This window comes from Hyaena hyaena, unplaced genomic scaffold (assembly GCF_003009895.1).
Source record: "Hyaena hyaena isolate Hyena2069 unplaced genomic scaffold, ASM300989v1 scaffold_148, whole genome shotgun sequence".
NCBI classification, from domain to species: domain Eukaryota; kingdom Metazoa; phylum Chordata; class Mammalia; order Carnivora; family Hyaenidae; genus Hyaena; species Hyaena hyaena.
In genome coordinates, this window is record NW_024080780.1 from 601,634 (window position 1) to 617,824 (window position 16,191).

The following is a 16,191-nucleotide window of genomic DNA, read 5'->3' on the forward strand; positions in this document are numbered from 1 at the left end:
CCACTCCAGGCAAACCTTCTACCTTCAAGATTACTGGCTTTTTCTTTAATTGTATTAGCCTCTTTAGAGACAAACCACCATTGGGCTGCAGCCCCCCTTTTAAAAAAATCTTATGAGAGGGGCGCCTGGGTGGCTTAGTCGGTTAAGCATCCGACTTTCGCTTAGGTCATGATCTCGCGGTTCGTGGGTTCGAGCCCCGCGTCGGGCTCTGTGCTGACTGCCAGCTCAGAGCCTGGAGCCTGTTTCAGAGTCTGTGACTCCCTCTCTCTCTGACCCTCCCCTGCTCACGCTGTCTCTCTCTCTCTCTCTCTCCTAGAAATAAATAAAACATTTAAAAAAAAAAAATCTTATGAGAGAAAGAGAGAGGGAGAGAACAGGGGAGAAGGGCAGAGAGAATCTTAAGCAGTCTTCATGCTCAGCAAGGAGCCTAACATGGGGCTTGATCCCATGACCCCACGATCATGACTTGAGCTGAAATCAAGAGTCAGATGCTCAACCGACGGAGCCACCCAGGTGCCCCTGGGCCACAGCCCTTTTATTCACAATTATAACATGAAATTCCCAGTCAGTATATATGCTACGGTTATGGTTTCTAATGATGGTTTGGCTCCTTAGAGGCGTCTTCCTTAGAGACAATCTGTTAAGGCTTTACTTGTAGGTGGCTGTTCCGTGTTGGGGGCAGTATTTAACCTCTTGTTTCTAAGTCTGAATAACAATGATCTAAGTTATGACAAAGTTCTGCCATATGTTAGATCCTCAAACTGGATGACAGCATTTACAGAAGATGAAGGAAGCCCTAAGCTTCAGAGTACACGTGGGTGTACAATGCTACAGTCTGAGTCGATGTGCGGAGAACCACAGAAGGGGCGTCCTTCCCAAGCCTCGTCACGCACCGACTCGGCCCCTGCCCTGCCCTGGAACAAGGATTTGGGATTGGGATCTGAAGAAGCCGGTTGTCTCTGTCAGCATCTGAACTCAGAGAACAAACCAACCCGGCCACCGTGGGGCAGCCACATCTACGCATCCTGTGGGGATTCCATTCCACAAAGAAAATCATGCAACTCCATTGCCAAGAGCTCTGGGTTTGGCTTAATTTTCAGAAACTGTTGACCAGGCTTTTGAGGAACTCACAAAGCTGTCTTCGTTACCCTGAATAATCAGGATTAGCAGTAAGTCTGAGATTCTTATCCCCTGCAGTTAGAAAAAGTAACATACAGGCAGCTGTTTTTGGTTAAAATTGTCAGCCCTGGGCATTATTTTCGTTTGGAGATTTTACTTGGAAAGAAAGGTTCAATATCCTTTTAATTGGGTTTAAGTCTCCAGAGGATAAGTCAGTGGTTAACCCTTGAAATACCGCATACAAAGAGGTGGTGATGGGCTTGGCTCTGGGGGAATAAACTGATTTACAATCTGGTGCCAGCTCCTTGTCACGCTGCAGGCAACCAAACCACCAGAACATCTGTGGCCCCAGGCTGGGGGGCCCTGCGACATGCACTAACTGCCCTGTCAGTACGTGGCATGGTCAATGTGATCGATCGGACTTAGCTATCATCATCCTGAAAGGTTTCCTGGGACCTCAGTAAAATGGTAATAGTGGAGTCCTCCATCGGTGGTTAAGATTAAAATTGATTTTATTTTCCTCTTTGTACTTTTCCCTGTTTTCCACAACGGACCCGTGTTCTTTTTTGTCAGAAGAACGTTTTAGCACTCAAAGGACCCCTGTATCTGTCTTCACAGATCTAGTCAATGTGTGCTCGTGACAGGGACGTGAGAGGTCCTGATTAAGAGGGAGGGCATCTGTCACAAGGTGGCTGACAACTCGGTTTTCATAACCGGTGTCCCGGGAAGCAGCATCCAGGGTCACCCCATTCGGAAGGCACACTGACACTGATTCGATTTACTTGGGGACGGAGAGGCACTGTCAGAAAAAGTGGGACGCTATCACGGTAACGCGTGCCTATCTTGCCTGAGTTTTCAGTGAGAGCTGATGGAGGCCTAAGGAACATCATTGGGTCTTTTGATTCTCAGCATCAAATGGAGTTGGCTGTATGCACATGGCAGCGGGGTGGGGTGAGGTGGGGCGTTCACCAAATGTTATGTGGGTCATGGTCATGGCGCCGGGCCATGCTCCGCGGGTGGGGGTGGGTGGTATGGTCAGACTACTGTGCTGACAGGCCCTCTGCTCTCTGATGCTGTGTGAGGACCGACTGGGGATGGGGAGGAAGAGCAGAGTCGGGGGACTACGGTGACAGTTCAGGGGAGTCGGCCATGGGCCAGGGGGGGCGGAGGAAGGATCGATTTGCAGTTACTATTAAAGGGGAGTGCTGAGAGACAGAGGTGAGGAAGGAAGAGGCAGGGATGCCGTGGGACGTGAATGAGGATTAGCCCACATGAGCCTGGAGCCCGGGTGCGCTCCGCGTGCCCGTCTAGCCCGTCGGGTCCAGTTTCTCACTCCCACCTGCTGGCTGCCACCTGGGCCACACACATGGTCATTACAAGAGCCTTCGCAGTGCGAACCAGTTCATGACCCAGCTTCCCATCAAGATGCCTCTTAGAACCAGGGTGAGTCTGGCTCTGAAGAAAAAGAAATATGCCATTTTGCTAGACTGGAAATGCCTAAAGCAAGACATACTGTGTGAAAACGGCCAAGGAGCCCCGTTTCTGGACATCAGCATTAAAGAGGGTGACAGGGAGGGGCGCCTGGGCGGCTCCCTCGGTTAAGCGGCTGACTTCAGCTCAGGTCATGATCTCGCGGTCTGTGAGTTCAAGAGCCGGGCTCTGTGCTGGCAGCTCAGAGCCTGGAGCCTGGTCTGGATTCTGTGTCTCCCTCTGTCTCTGCCCCTCCCCTGCTTGTTCTCAGTCTTTCTCTTTCAAAAATAATAAACATTAAAAACATTTAAAAAGAGAGTGACAGAGAGCAAGCCTGGAGGAATCACCCCAGGGACCAGGGCTGCCGTCCTGGGGCTGGCGCTGACCATCCTCTGACACAGAGGGGGCAGCGGAGGACAGGGCAGAGGGAGGGGACGCCTCCGTGGAGAGGACAGTCATGGGAGGGGAATGGTCACGAGCATTACAGTAAGACACAGCAAGGAGACGCGGCGTGCTGTTTATGGAAGGTCGGGCAGGCAGAAAGTTCGGGAGAAACAGACGGCGTACACCGCAACTGTGACACAGAGAACCACAGCTGGGTTTTCCGTGCAGCTGGGGAGCTGGCAAAACACATCACAGAGTGTTTCTGTCGTCCCTGATAGTCCCAGTGTGGCTTGCTGACAGTCCCACTTGCTGTGACACATCTTACCCGGAGCACCTCCCTAAGGGAGCAGACGCACCACTCACCGCCGCGGGAAAAAGTTCACATTTCTCCGACGGAGGTTTTACGGTCAGTTTTTAAAAGAGCGCGAGAACTAAATCATCCCTGCTGTCACTTAGACTGAATGACACCGCCAGATACACCTGGTCGGAGCACTCAACGCTTTGTGAGCAAAGACTGCATTCTCAGCAAGGCAGAAGCCACACAGTCCCACCAGCAGGGGGCGCCGTGCACCAAGCCTGCAGAGGGCGCTGCTTCGGGCTGCACAACGCTTAATGCTCTCCTGTTCTTACCCGACTTGAAGAGTATTTAGAAAGTTCCAAACCCGGCTTCTAGCCTTAACTTTCCATTGACGGCTAACAGTCAAACTGAAACCTGCTCAGGGCTGGGGACAGGGGGCGTGGGAGGGGTGTTGTTTGATGGCTGCAGAGTTTCAGGTTTGCAGGTGGAAGAGATCTGGAGACAGATGGTGGGGACAGGAGCACAAGTGGATGCACTGAACTCTGACGCCTAAAACTTGAAAAATGGCGAAAACCTTAAAACCTTAAAAGTGTGAACTTTATGAATGGTTAAGATGCTAAGTTTTATAGTAGGTGGATTTTACTGCGACTGAAAAAAATTTTTTAATTTATTTTGAGACAGAGATAGTGTCAGCAGGGGAAGGGAGGAGAGTGGGGGGGAGGAGGGGAGAGGGGGGGAGGGAGAGAGAGAGAGAGAGAGAGAGAGAGAGAGAGAGAGAGAGAGAGAGAGAATCCCAAGCAGGCTCCACACTCAGTGCTGAGCCCAACCTGGGGCCTGAACTCACAAAACCACGAGATCATGACCTGACCCGAAACCGAGAGTTGATGCTGAACCGACCGAGCCACCCAGGCGTCCTTGAAAAATCTTTTTATACTGTCATATTATAATGAGGGCTTAGGTGGAGTTCTGGGGACTAATTTTAGTCTCCTCCGAGTTCCCCCAAGCAAACCAAGGAGCCCACATGTCTGTAAGGCATGATGACTGACTTACTTAAAAAGCAGACGCACCAAGGCGCTAACGACGCACTAAGAGCTTTCCATCGGCACACCCTCCACGGACACTCCGAGCGGCGCCAAGTGAGCGAGTCCTGAATTCAGTGTGTCTACCTTTGGTGCTTTTTGTCCTCCCCATGCACAAGAGGGCCATTTTCTTCTCCCGAATAATGTGAACAATGAGCAGGCGGTGGCCAGGCGCGGGGGTGGGGCGGCCACAAACAGGCCGTCCTTGTTGGAGACGCGGGGTCAGCATGGTACCGTGGCCGGAATAAGGCTTGCAGTGTCCGCTGCCCCGATGGCCGGGTGACAGACAGCCCCTGGGCAAGGTCAGCAGCGGGAGGTGAGACTGGGTCACTCGCATGAGCCAAACTCTGGAAACGGGGCCGACTGGACGCAGTCTGTGGAATGGCGCCTTTTACTATTGACCAGCTTGGATTCTACAGCTTTCTAGAACACAGCTGAGGGCTTCAGGACTAACAGGCTCTCCTGGGAGGCAGCCCTGAGCGGGGCGCATTCAGAAGTGGGAATTCTCGATGCTTCTGGGGTGATGCGCTAGGTCACCCCACAGAGCAGCAAGAGGGGGGAGGGGCACGCCGCCCCGTCTGAATGCGAGGATGGTGGATGGAAATGAGAGTACAGGGCTCATTCTGATCCCACCATGCAAAACCGGCCCTTGAATAATGCAAAAAGGCTCTTGGCTGGGGAAACTGAGGCTGCAGCAGGCAGTGCAGGTCGCGGAGATGTCGACAACTTGCAGACAGGGCGTTTGCCATCCGAGACTCTACTTACTCTTCCAGCAGCACCTTAGACCCTGAGAGTGCAAGTGGCCGGGGCCCGGGTGCTGGCCGGGATTCGGGACGCTCTAAGTACTGATGGGGCCAGCCCCCGGTCTTGCAGAGGGGGCTGCGAATGCAGGGCGGAGGGCGGGGAGGCAGAGTGCAGTTCCCGTTGCTAGCTTTGGGATTTGGGCTTCCTGGGGACTTATGCAGTGAAAACAGCATAAAAAGTTATTTCAGGATTATCTGAACCTCACCGAAAGGGATTATCTCAGTATATCTCAGAGAAAATAACCTGACACGGAGTTTTCTGGCTGCGTCCTTCTCTGATGCTGCTGCTTCTGGCTTTCCTTCCCTCCTGGGAGGGTCCCCGGAGGCCTGAAGCTCTGAAGCTTTAGAGTTAAAATGTTTTAAATACCAAATACCTTCACCTTGCATTCTGCAGCGGCCTCTGCCCCTTGATGGCACATATTTTCCTACCGGACTCCGGACTCTGGACTCCAGACTCTGGGCTCTGGAAGGATCCAGTTGTGTTGCAATCCCATGCCTGATTTCCACAGAATGCTCCCTTAATCACTTGTCTCCCTAGCCTCCAAGCTAATCCCTCCCAGACAAGGCTTATCTCAGGAGGCTGGGGACCAAGATGAAGAACAGCCTCTTTGATGGGCCTCTGGCCTGCGAGGAGAAGGAGACAGCTCGCATGGGACAGGGTGACTGTGTTCTCCTGCAGTCGCCGGGAAATTAAAAAAAAAAAAAAAAAAAAAGTCAACGCATCAAAGAAGACAGACTTCAAAATTTGTGAAAGAGTGGTGAGTCAGATCGAATAGTACTAGAAGTTTGGAAAGGAGAATGGAACAGAAATTGCCCCCAAAAATCAGAAAAGGGGAGGGAAACAGCACCTGCCTACGTGTAAATGCGTTTCCTTGGAGGGGGCCTTCCCTGACCGCCGGTCCAAAGTGGCATCTCCGTCACCCTTTTCCCTTTTATTTTCTTCCCAAGCATCTGTGAGTAGCCGCAGCGGGCTGCATAATGGCCACCCAAAGTCTACTCATGCCCAAATCCCAAAAGACGGAAGTACTATCACTGTATATAGGAACTGGTATGATTAAATTAAGGATGGTGAGATACGATTATCTGGGGAGGTCCGGGTGGGCCCTGAATACCATCAAAGTGTCCTCATGGTGTGAGAGCCACACAGGCACAGAGAGGAGGTGGTGCTACGAAGAGAGACAGAGACGGTGTGCGGTGGCCAAGGACCGTGGCAGCCACCAGGAGCTGCAAGAAGCAAGGGACGGTTCTGTGAAGCCACGCGAGGGGGCGAGGCCTGCGAACACCTCGGCTGCAGCCCCGTCCACCGAATTTCGACTTCTGGCCTCTAGAACCACGAAAGAACACACTTCTGTTGTTCTTAAGCCATCAGCTTCATGGCAATTTTCTTACAGCCGCCACTGGAAACAAACAAACACGCAGCCCAACAGCACAGCATATGGTTATTGCCTGTCTTCGCTTGGGGATGATAAATCCCACAGAAAAAAGCGACTTTGTGTGCTTGTCTCACTGTGATGGCCTCCGAGCCCGCTATGCAGCAAGGGCTTGAGCATCTGTTGAAGGGCTGCCTGAGTAAACACGCATGTGCTCTCTGTCTGTGGAGCTGTGCCCACCAGCTAAGCATCATTCTAGAGCTCAGGCTTTAGAGAATTTCTGCAGTGCACACACGTGTGGCTTAAAAAATTTTCCCTACTGGCATTTCTAACATTTGGTTGGCGTCTACAAATACACGGGACTTTCTGGGTCAGAAGATGAAAAACACGGATTTCTCTTCCTGTGCTCACGGCGGAGAGTGGGTAACTGAAGTTTCTGAGTTAGCAAGACCGCTGACAGTTGGAGGGAGCACGGTCTGCATTTGGCCCTGGAAGCTACAGACAGAAAGGTGCGACGGGACATCCGAAGGGCTTTCCCAAGCCTCGGGGAGAAAACTGGTGCACGTATTATACGTCTTGTGTATGCGTCAGGTCCTCCTGGAGAAGATATGTGTACATCTATCAAGACACCGATTTTTTCAACATATATTAAAAAAAAATCCCACAGAAATTTGGAAGGATGTGTGTAGAAAGATTCACAGATTAGAAAAATTCACTGGCATCCAATGTACCAATAGCCGTTTGTTTACACACACAGCCATGTTATCTTCGCTTGGAATCTGTGTGTTTGGGGGAATCCCGATCGTGAGAACTGGCATTCTTCGCTTACAGCGTGCCTGGCCTACCCTTCCAAGTCTTAGACGGAGGGTATTCTTATCATGTCCATCTGACAGCCAGGGAAGGAGGCTTAGTTTTAATTTTTTTTTTTTTTTATGTTTTATTTATTTCTAGGAGAGAGACAGAGAGACAGCGTGACCAGGGGAGGGTCAGAGAGAGAGGGAGGCACAGACTGAAACAGGCTCCAGGCTCCGAGCTGGCAGTCAGCACAGAGCCCGACGCGGGGCTCGAACCCACGAACCGCGAGATCATGACCTAAGCGAAAGTCGGACGCTTAACCGACTAAGCCACCCAGGCGCCCCAAAGGAGGCTTAGTTTTAGATGACCTTTCCAAAGCCACCTGGCTGGTGTGCGGAGGAGCCGGGATCAGACACCAGGCCCCAGGAACTCAGGGCCACAGCCCTAAACATGATGCTCTGACACACTGACTTCAAGCCTGAGGGTGACTCCTTCTCCCTTGGCCCCAGGGCCGTTCAGTGCGAGGACGTGTAGCCCTGCCTCTGAGCCCCTTTCCAGTTCAGAGGTACTGGCTGTCTTGTTTTTGCTTTGTTTTGGCCCAATTCACTCTTCAAGCCACACCGGTCAAGAGCCATCTCTCATGGAGGGTCAAAGACGGACCCTCGCAAACCGTGCGGCACCCGCTTCACGGTGAGCAGCTTTCCCAGGCACGACTCACTGCCACGTGTGCCTTTTCTCAGCGTCACACCGTGGCTCTTAATTGGAGCCCTGGGCTCAGAAGGCAAGTATGAAAGAACCCTCAGAATAATCTCGTGGCGCAATTCAGTCACTGTGCTGGAGTCCGAGCAGAAACTGCAGTAATAACCCCTTTAAGAGAAAATAACGTTTTGAGCAAAGGTCATATATCATTAGCTAAAAGCGACTTTGCTTTCCAGGTCACGTTCTAAGCCCACCTATAGGTACAGGGGCCACCTAAGAGCTGGGAGAGGCCAACCAGTGAAATATGTCTGTGACTTGAGTGGTTTCTGACTGTTCTCTTCTGTTGCTGGGTCCAACGGTCTCTGGCTGCATCAAACACACAGAATGACCATTTAACGTAGCAACTGGTGTTTCCTGTTCTCGCTGTGCACATCTCACACACTGCTTCACGGTGGTGCTCTTTGAGATCGCGGAGATATTTTACGTGGGCTTTGCTGACCCCCTACCTATCGTATCTGTGTAAATCCTACAGGACATTGAGAGTCTCAGGCCACCAGGGACACGCTCACGTTCAGAGCCCCAAGCCCCTGGGAGAGCGCGAGCACAGGCTGAAGTCAGAAAACGGACAAGCCACGGACATCAGCCTTGTTCTGTCCACATGCCTTACTGTGAACTGCTGTCGCGAGGGTCCTGCCTACGTGTGTGATCAAGCGATGTTTCGGTTCTACAAGCTGTAACGTGCCCACCCCGTAAGGAGAAAGCTGCTCCCCACACTGGTTCTGTCTTTAAGCGGAGACTAATAGAAACAACTAAGAAAAGAGGCACAGGCATCAAATGGAGTTCCTGGAAGTCTGTGAATGCATCCTGGCCGGCTTCCTTTGCCATCGCTGGAACAGCACTGTCCCCTAACTCGGATAAATCTGCTCTGGCACCAGAAGAGCCTCCGGGAGCCTGGGAGCCGCACCTGAGATGTGGAGGTCACTAGCGAACCGTGCACCTGCGGGGTCCGCAGGCCAATCGGGACGCTCCGGCGGCCCCCGGGGAGAATCCGGTGTCCTCTCTGTTCTTCCCTTTGTAGAACACGGATGTGTACAGACATGCTAGACTGAAACCAGTCATCTTTATAACTCTGTGCCAAATCAGATACCATTTATAAGGTCCGAGTGCGAAGAAGCAGAAGTATTGAGGTTATGAGACAATTTGGAAGAAGAAATACAACTAGGATAAAACACTAGCAACTTAATCCCTTCTCTGAACATTGGGAATGTGTTTAGGCTTTTCAGTGGCTTGTTCAAGGGCCTGGGTCAGATGTACTGGATTATTCGATTAGTGGACAGCAGCGCAAAGCCAAAATGCAAAGGAACCTAAATCTAACACTGCTGACGCCGTGAGGTCAACACCACTCCCTAAAAAAGCCCCCCAAAACCACGTCGGCAAAGATATAATTAATCACAGAAATCTGCAGACAGTGCTGCACCCATGAAAAGTACTTCTAAGCACATCCTCTATTCTGATTCTTACGTGGAGAATCTGGACATAATAGAGAGGCTTACACAAACAGGAAGTAGAGAATTTAAAAAGAAAACAGGTAGTTGAATAGTTACATTTGGCTAATCAATCCACGTGGCCTTCAATGACCACGTCAGTGTACAAGTTTTCTAGGGCCGCCATAGCAAGGTACCCCAAACCGGGTGGCTTAGCACAACCCAAGGTTCCCGCCTCACGGTCCTGGAGTCCAGCGTCGGGTGTGGACAGGGCTGCGCCCCCTCGCAAGCTCTGCGGCAGGTCCCCCCTAGGCCCCGCCTGGCTTCCGCCGGCACCGCATGGCAGGCTCTCGGCTTTGTCAGTGTCTGGGTTTGCCCTCTGGTAAGAGCAGCGATCATACGGGCTTAGGGGCCCACCTCACTCGCCCAGCAGGGCCTCATCGCCACCCTGTTTCCCAACAAGACCACATTCGGGGATACTGGAGGTTAGGACTTCAATAGAGGAATTTCTGGTGGACATAATGGAAGCCACAGCACTCAGAATAGAAAGTTCGGGGTTGAGTGCAGATTCACACCTCCCCTTTTTACCGCCCACTGGCATCAGAAAGCGAAGCTCGGAGGATTCAGAGTGAAAACGTATTTTAACTTTTTGAAAAAGAACCATAAGATTCAGTAGTAATGCCCACTGGCCTCAGACCCGCGTGGTACTCAACTGTGCGCGGTGGTGTGGTCAGCCGGCACACTGGTGGCTCTCTCCTCTCTCTGCCTTAAGTGACAGCAACACACACACGCACGCACACACGCACAGCCCCCACCATCTCCACCATCACCACCAAGCAGCCTCCATCTATTGAAGGTGAGGGAGGTCTGTGTCCTCACCTCTGCCTCTGCTCCACGTTTCCTGGACTCTCAACCACTCCGTTCTTTTCCTGACCCATCGTCTCTCCCCCTTCTTCTGAGCTGCACTCCCCCATTTTCCCCTCCGGACTGTCTCTGGGTTCAGCAACCCGGGGCTGCTGGGTATGACTGTGAAGGTTGTTCACTGCACAAAAGTGCCCGGCTAGTTCTGCCTGCCAAGATCCATCTGGATGGACGCCCATTTCCATTTTGTACAAGGGGGGTTGGGGAGGCCTTGGCAGTGGCCAAGCCTGTGCTCTACATGGATTCCTCTCTAGCTCTCTTGCAGCAGAGAGGACGCCTTCTTGGCACCAGCCCCCCAGAACCAGAGCAGAAAGGAGCTCAGGCAAAAACCTAGTGTTCTTAAAATGCTATTGTGAAGTCAACATAGACACTGGCTTCGGGACACCTCTTCCTCCTCGGAAGGACTGTTGAGAAGACACATCATACCCTGGCTAGTGCTTTCTTTCTGACCCCCAAATCTAGCATTCAGGAAGGAATCATGATAAACCTGGAGGGGCTTCCAGAGACCAAGTTTCTGTACGTTTAGCATCACCAGTGCCTTTCCCCAGGAGGAAGGGGTGCAGTGGCCGCTCCCTCACTGCGAGCTCCTCACCACCACCCTCGGCCCGTGTTTCCCATGCTTCTCTGCTAGACAAACACAGCCTGTCAGGACGCCGTAATTCCCACTGTGCGCCCACTCGAAGAAGCTGCGGACACTCACGGCTCCACCACAAGGTTCAGGGCACACCGGGCCGTGCGCTTCTGACCCCGGCACCAGCTGCAGGCTCGCTGTTCGTGGCCCTGCCTCCTGCGTCGCTCCGATTGCTGGTGTGCCGCGCCCCCTCCCCTGCGGGGCCCCCACACTGCACGCTTTCACCACGCAGCACGCCATTCGAAGCTGGGCTTCCAAATCGATTTACATGCTGTATGTTTTCGAACCGTGTGATCCTTTACCCCAAACACCGCAGTCACCTTGCAGACCAGCCACCAATGCTGGTTGGTATTATGTCTGTCCCCTTGGCTGCTACTGAGGGGGTTGCTCTTCATCTGACAGTTCTACCATTTTGAAGCTAAGCTTTTGGATAGACTCAAGCTCCCTCTCTCCTCACCCTGACTCCCCTCAAATGACACCGCTCAGCGCTCCTTCCCCAAGACAACCCTGAAGGAGTAAAAGGAAGATGCTAACAGAAGAATATTTCCACTTTTCGACTTGACCCACCTCCCCAATCCGTCTTCACGGGGACTTGCTGCCTTTCTTGAAGGAGAACTCCAGGAGAAGAGCATGAGGAAGAACCAGCTTTTGGAGAAGGACAGCTACTCTGCATTTAAATTCAAAGTCTACACCAGGGAATGAATATACATGTACATGGCAGCATGCTGAACTAGTAGTCTCTTATGTGTCAAAAGTGACACAGCTGGGGGGCACCTGGGGGGCTCGGCCGGTGAAGCGTCTGACTTCAGCTCAGGTCACGATCTCGCAGTTTGCAGATCTGAGCCCCGCATCGGGCTGTGTGCTGACAGCTCAGAGCCTGGAGCCTGCTTTGGAGTCTGTGTCTCCCTCTCTCTCTGCCCCTCCTTGCTCATGCTGTCTCTCTCTCAAAAATGAATGAACATTAAAACAATCTTTAAAAAAAGTGACAAAGCCATATTTTTCACAGGAAAAGTAGATGCTGAACCCTAAATATCAGGGCCTGGATAGTGAGCCCATTCTGATGCAGAGATGGATTTTTGTTTTAGATGGTTACACATTTGCTTTTGAAAAGCAGTCAGCATCCCTGGGTCACTGACTGTCTGTAGAATCTGTGGGGCCAGCTCTTCTCGAGGACCCCATGAGAAGAGCCAGCGTGCCCACAGAAGCGGAGTTCCAGAAAGGGCGCTAGTTCTAGGTGATGCACAGAGGCTGTAAGGCTGTGGAGCCGCCCGAAAGCTTGGAGTTTGGACGTGATCTGATCCAGGGGAATAAACACAATGTGTGCTGCTCTTGAGTGCTCCAGTGACCGCTGCTACGTGAAGTTCCTGACACCAAGAAGTTCTCTGTTTTTTTAAGTTTATTTTTCTATTTTGAGAGAGGGAAAGAGGGAAAGAGAGAGAGAGAGAGAGACAGAGAGAGAGAGAAGGGGGGGGAGGGGTAGAGAGAGAGGGAGACAGAGAATCCAAAGCAGGCTCTGGGCTGTGAGCACAAAGCCCAAAACAGGGCTTGAACTCATGAACTGTGATTCATGACCTGAGCTGAAGTCAGGTGCTTCACCACCTGAGCCACCCAGGTGCCCAGACACTAAGAAGTTTTAAAATTAAAAAAACAAAACCAGGCTTGAGAGTAAAGGGCCTCTTAAACAAAGCTTTAAAAGTTGGATAAACTTCGGGCGCCTGGGTGGCTCAGTTGGTTAAGCATCTGACTTCGGCTCAGGTCACAATCTCACGGTCCATGAGTTCGAACCCTGCGTTGGGCTCCATGCTGACAGCTCGGAGTGTGGAGCCTGTTTCAGATTCTGTGTCTCCCTCTCTCTCTCTGACCCTCCCCCTACTCATGCCTCGGTCTGTCTCTCTCTCTCAAAAGTAAATAAACATTAAAAAAGATTTTTTAAAAAGTTAGATAAACTCAGGGCACCTGGGTGGCTCTGCTGGCTAAGCTTCTGACTCTGGATTTCAGCTCGGGTTATGATCTCAGGGCTGCCACGGTTGGTGGGACTGAGCCCCACAGCGGGCTCTGCGCTGACAGTGTGGAGCCTGCTTGGGACTCTCTCCCTCCCTCTCTCTGCCCCTCTCCCACTGTGCTCTCTTTCTCTCTCAAAATAAATAAACATTAAAAAAAAATAAAAGGTGGGTGAACTGAGTATAAGCAAAGAGACTGTAGCTCCCCAGGGATGAGTGCCATCAGTACCTTTCTGACTCATGGTTAAGTCTTAATCAATAGATGTATTATTAACTATTCATGGTGCACCTTCTGTGTCAGACAGGATACTCGGTCCTGAGGACAGAAGGTGGCCACGTCACAGACCCTGACTTGGGCACTGCAGAGCCAACAGGGAACAACAGATGTAAAGACTGAAGATCTAAAGTGCTACAGAAAGGAATGTATACGTTAATGTGGCAGCTTAACACTTAGGAAAGAAAAACCAAAACCAAACCCCTATAGTTGAAACTAAGGTGACACAGTGTGTAAATTATACTTAAATTAAAAAAAAAATCGCTTAATTGTTCACCATGTCTTCTAAAGATGATTCCTGTGGCCAAGATGTTGGACCGACTGAATGGCTGTAAGGATAATGTAGGAGACGCTTCATCAGCTGCAAACTCAGATACTACTGTTTGTAGTGTTGAAGAAACCACCGTTTTAAGCATGGCGCCCACATCTGGAGCCTCTGGACCAGACAGCTGTTCTGACTCGCTGGACGCGGCAGGGTTTGGAGAGTGGGCCTGAAAGGCTGGCTTCTAGATGGTTCTATTACAGGTGCTTGGGCGAGTCATTTATCCTCTCGGAGTCCTTTCCTTTTCTAAGAAGTTAAGGGTTTTGACTAGCTCATCTCCAAGTTTCTTCCCAATGAAGGGCTCTGAATTTCCATGAAAATCTACCCTGAGATACTTCCAGTTAGAGGATAGCATAGGAATAATTAAATGGAAGAAAAAAAAAACAACAACCAACCTTTATATGAGTAATCAAAGCATTTTCCTAGATCATTACCATGTCAAAATAAACCAGCCGCACTTGACTTAGCGGTGCAGATTACTGCACATGCACTGAAAGAGAGAAGGAGCAGCCTTCCGACCGTCCAGTCTGGCAAAGTTCTCCGTCAGACCCCACTGTAGCTGGGGGTAGACGTTTAATGGAGTGACAGGAGAGAGGGGAGAGCGGACTCCGGACTATAGAGCCAGTGACAACCCAACGTTTCTAGCTTTCAGGGAGGGATGAGGTCCAAGTCACAGAACCTGGCGTCCGATTCGACTCAACTTTTGACTTCCAATCATTTCACGTAGCCTCCAAGAGCTGAGGTCTGTTCCTGGAATAGAAACCTTCCCTCTGCTTTTTCTCAAATGCTCTTTTAAGCAGTCTCAAGGTTGCTCACTGTTTTCCTAACATTTTAGGGAACTATGGAAAAACCTGCACACCATAGAGTAATAACGCAATTAGGGTAGCAGGGTTGCCTGGGGTAACTTGTCCCGACGAAACAGGCGAGCTATCAGAAATTCCTCCTTGGTGAGGTGGTACTGGAAAATGTTTCCAACACCCCTGTCCCCCCACCACACCCCCACTTTCATGAGGGATGAACTGGCAGGAGAGGCGGGTTGGGGTGAAGGGGTGGCTGAGGACACAAGGTCATGACGCATGATGGGACAGGCTCTTTGTCTCGTGTTGCCCTTGTTATGATCTATTCAAGTGTTAGATCAATGGACCGAATATTAAGCTGTGGGCTTTGGAAAAGTGTCCATAGAAGGTTTTTCTTAAAGAATCTTTTTTTTTTTTTTTAAGTTTATTTATTTTGAAAGAAAGAGAGACACAGAGAGGGAGAGGAGAATTCCAAGCGGGCTCTGAACTTCAGCACAGAGCCCAATGAGAAACTCAAACTCGAGAACCTTGAGATCATGACCTGAGCTGAAATCAAGAGGTAGATGTTTAGCTGACTGAGCCACCCAGGCGTCCCTCCACTGAAGGTTAAAAAAATTTTTTTTAATGTTTATTAATTTCTGAGAGAGAGAGACAGAGACAGAGAATGAGCAGGGGAGGGGCACAGAGGGAGACACAGAATCCAAAGCAGACTCCAGGCTCTGAGCTGTCAGCACAGAGCCTGATACAGGGCTCAAACTCACGAACTATGAGATCATGACCTGAGCTGAAGTCGGATGCTTAACCGACTGAACCACCCAGGTGCCCCTCCATTGGAGGTTTAAAACACGTGTTTTAGGGCTTGATTTTAAGGTTCATCAAGCCAAATAATCCCTCTGATAACAGTTAGAGGGGCTAAAGTTACCGTGTGCTCCTCATCAGGGTAACCAACCCTCTGCCTTAGGTCCTCATCACCAGTCACCAATGATGAGAGCTGCATAACCCTGGCATTTCTGGAACATACGTATATTGTACTTTATAAGTGGAGAATTTCTATAGGACTTAATAGGAAATGTGTAGTCACGACAACAAACAAAGAAAACTGAACTGAGTTCAAAAGCTCCACATTTCTCTTCACCTCCTTCTCATCCCCCTCTTTAGAACTCAAAGGGCACAGTCTACAATGGAAGTTTGGTTATAAATGTTCTTTTTTTTTTTTTGCTACTAAAATCAATCTTAATTATATACCCTGTGCTTTGGGTGATAGAGTACATATGTCCATGTTTTTTGAACAGTATCTTCTACCCTTAAATTACACATGGCAGTGGATAAAGGAAGGATGTGTATTGCTTATTTAGGCTGTGCACAGTGCACAGTGTTATCCACACTTGTCCACAGCTGGATCCTCAAAAATGGCACCGGGCTTGGGACCCAGTAGGTGCTTGATACGTATGTGTCGAATGAGGAGTAAACAGATAGGACATAACAGCACTGTAAGTGTAATTAGGAAAGGACTTTTTACGCGGGGTGACTGGAATACCACCAATTAGATTTGGAAGAGGGATGGGGGTGTTTATGCAGTTGACTCTGGATGTTTAAAAATGGGCCCGAAGTTATTCAGTAGGACAAGAGTATGATTAAAATGCAAGGCAGAGTTTGCCCGTCGTCAGCATGTTTAGAAGTCTCTGGAAATGCCAGAAGTCAAGCCCTTCTTCCCATATTCAACAAACTTCCTAAATAACTGCTGC

General features: G+C 50.5%; 1 protein-coding gene across 4 annotated transcripts in view; it reads right to left on the reverse strand.

The window, feature by feature from the left end:
* The window catches only part of ANKH (ANKH inorganic pyrophosphate transport regulator), a 138,610-nt gene that overhangs the window by 13,275 nt on the left and 109,144 nt on the right, over positions 1–16,191 (reverse strand). The gene's annotated exons all lie outside the window — the stretch shown is intronic.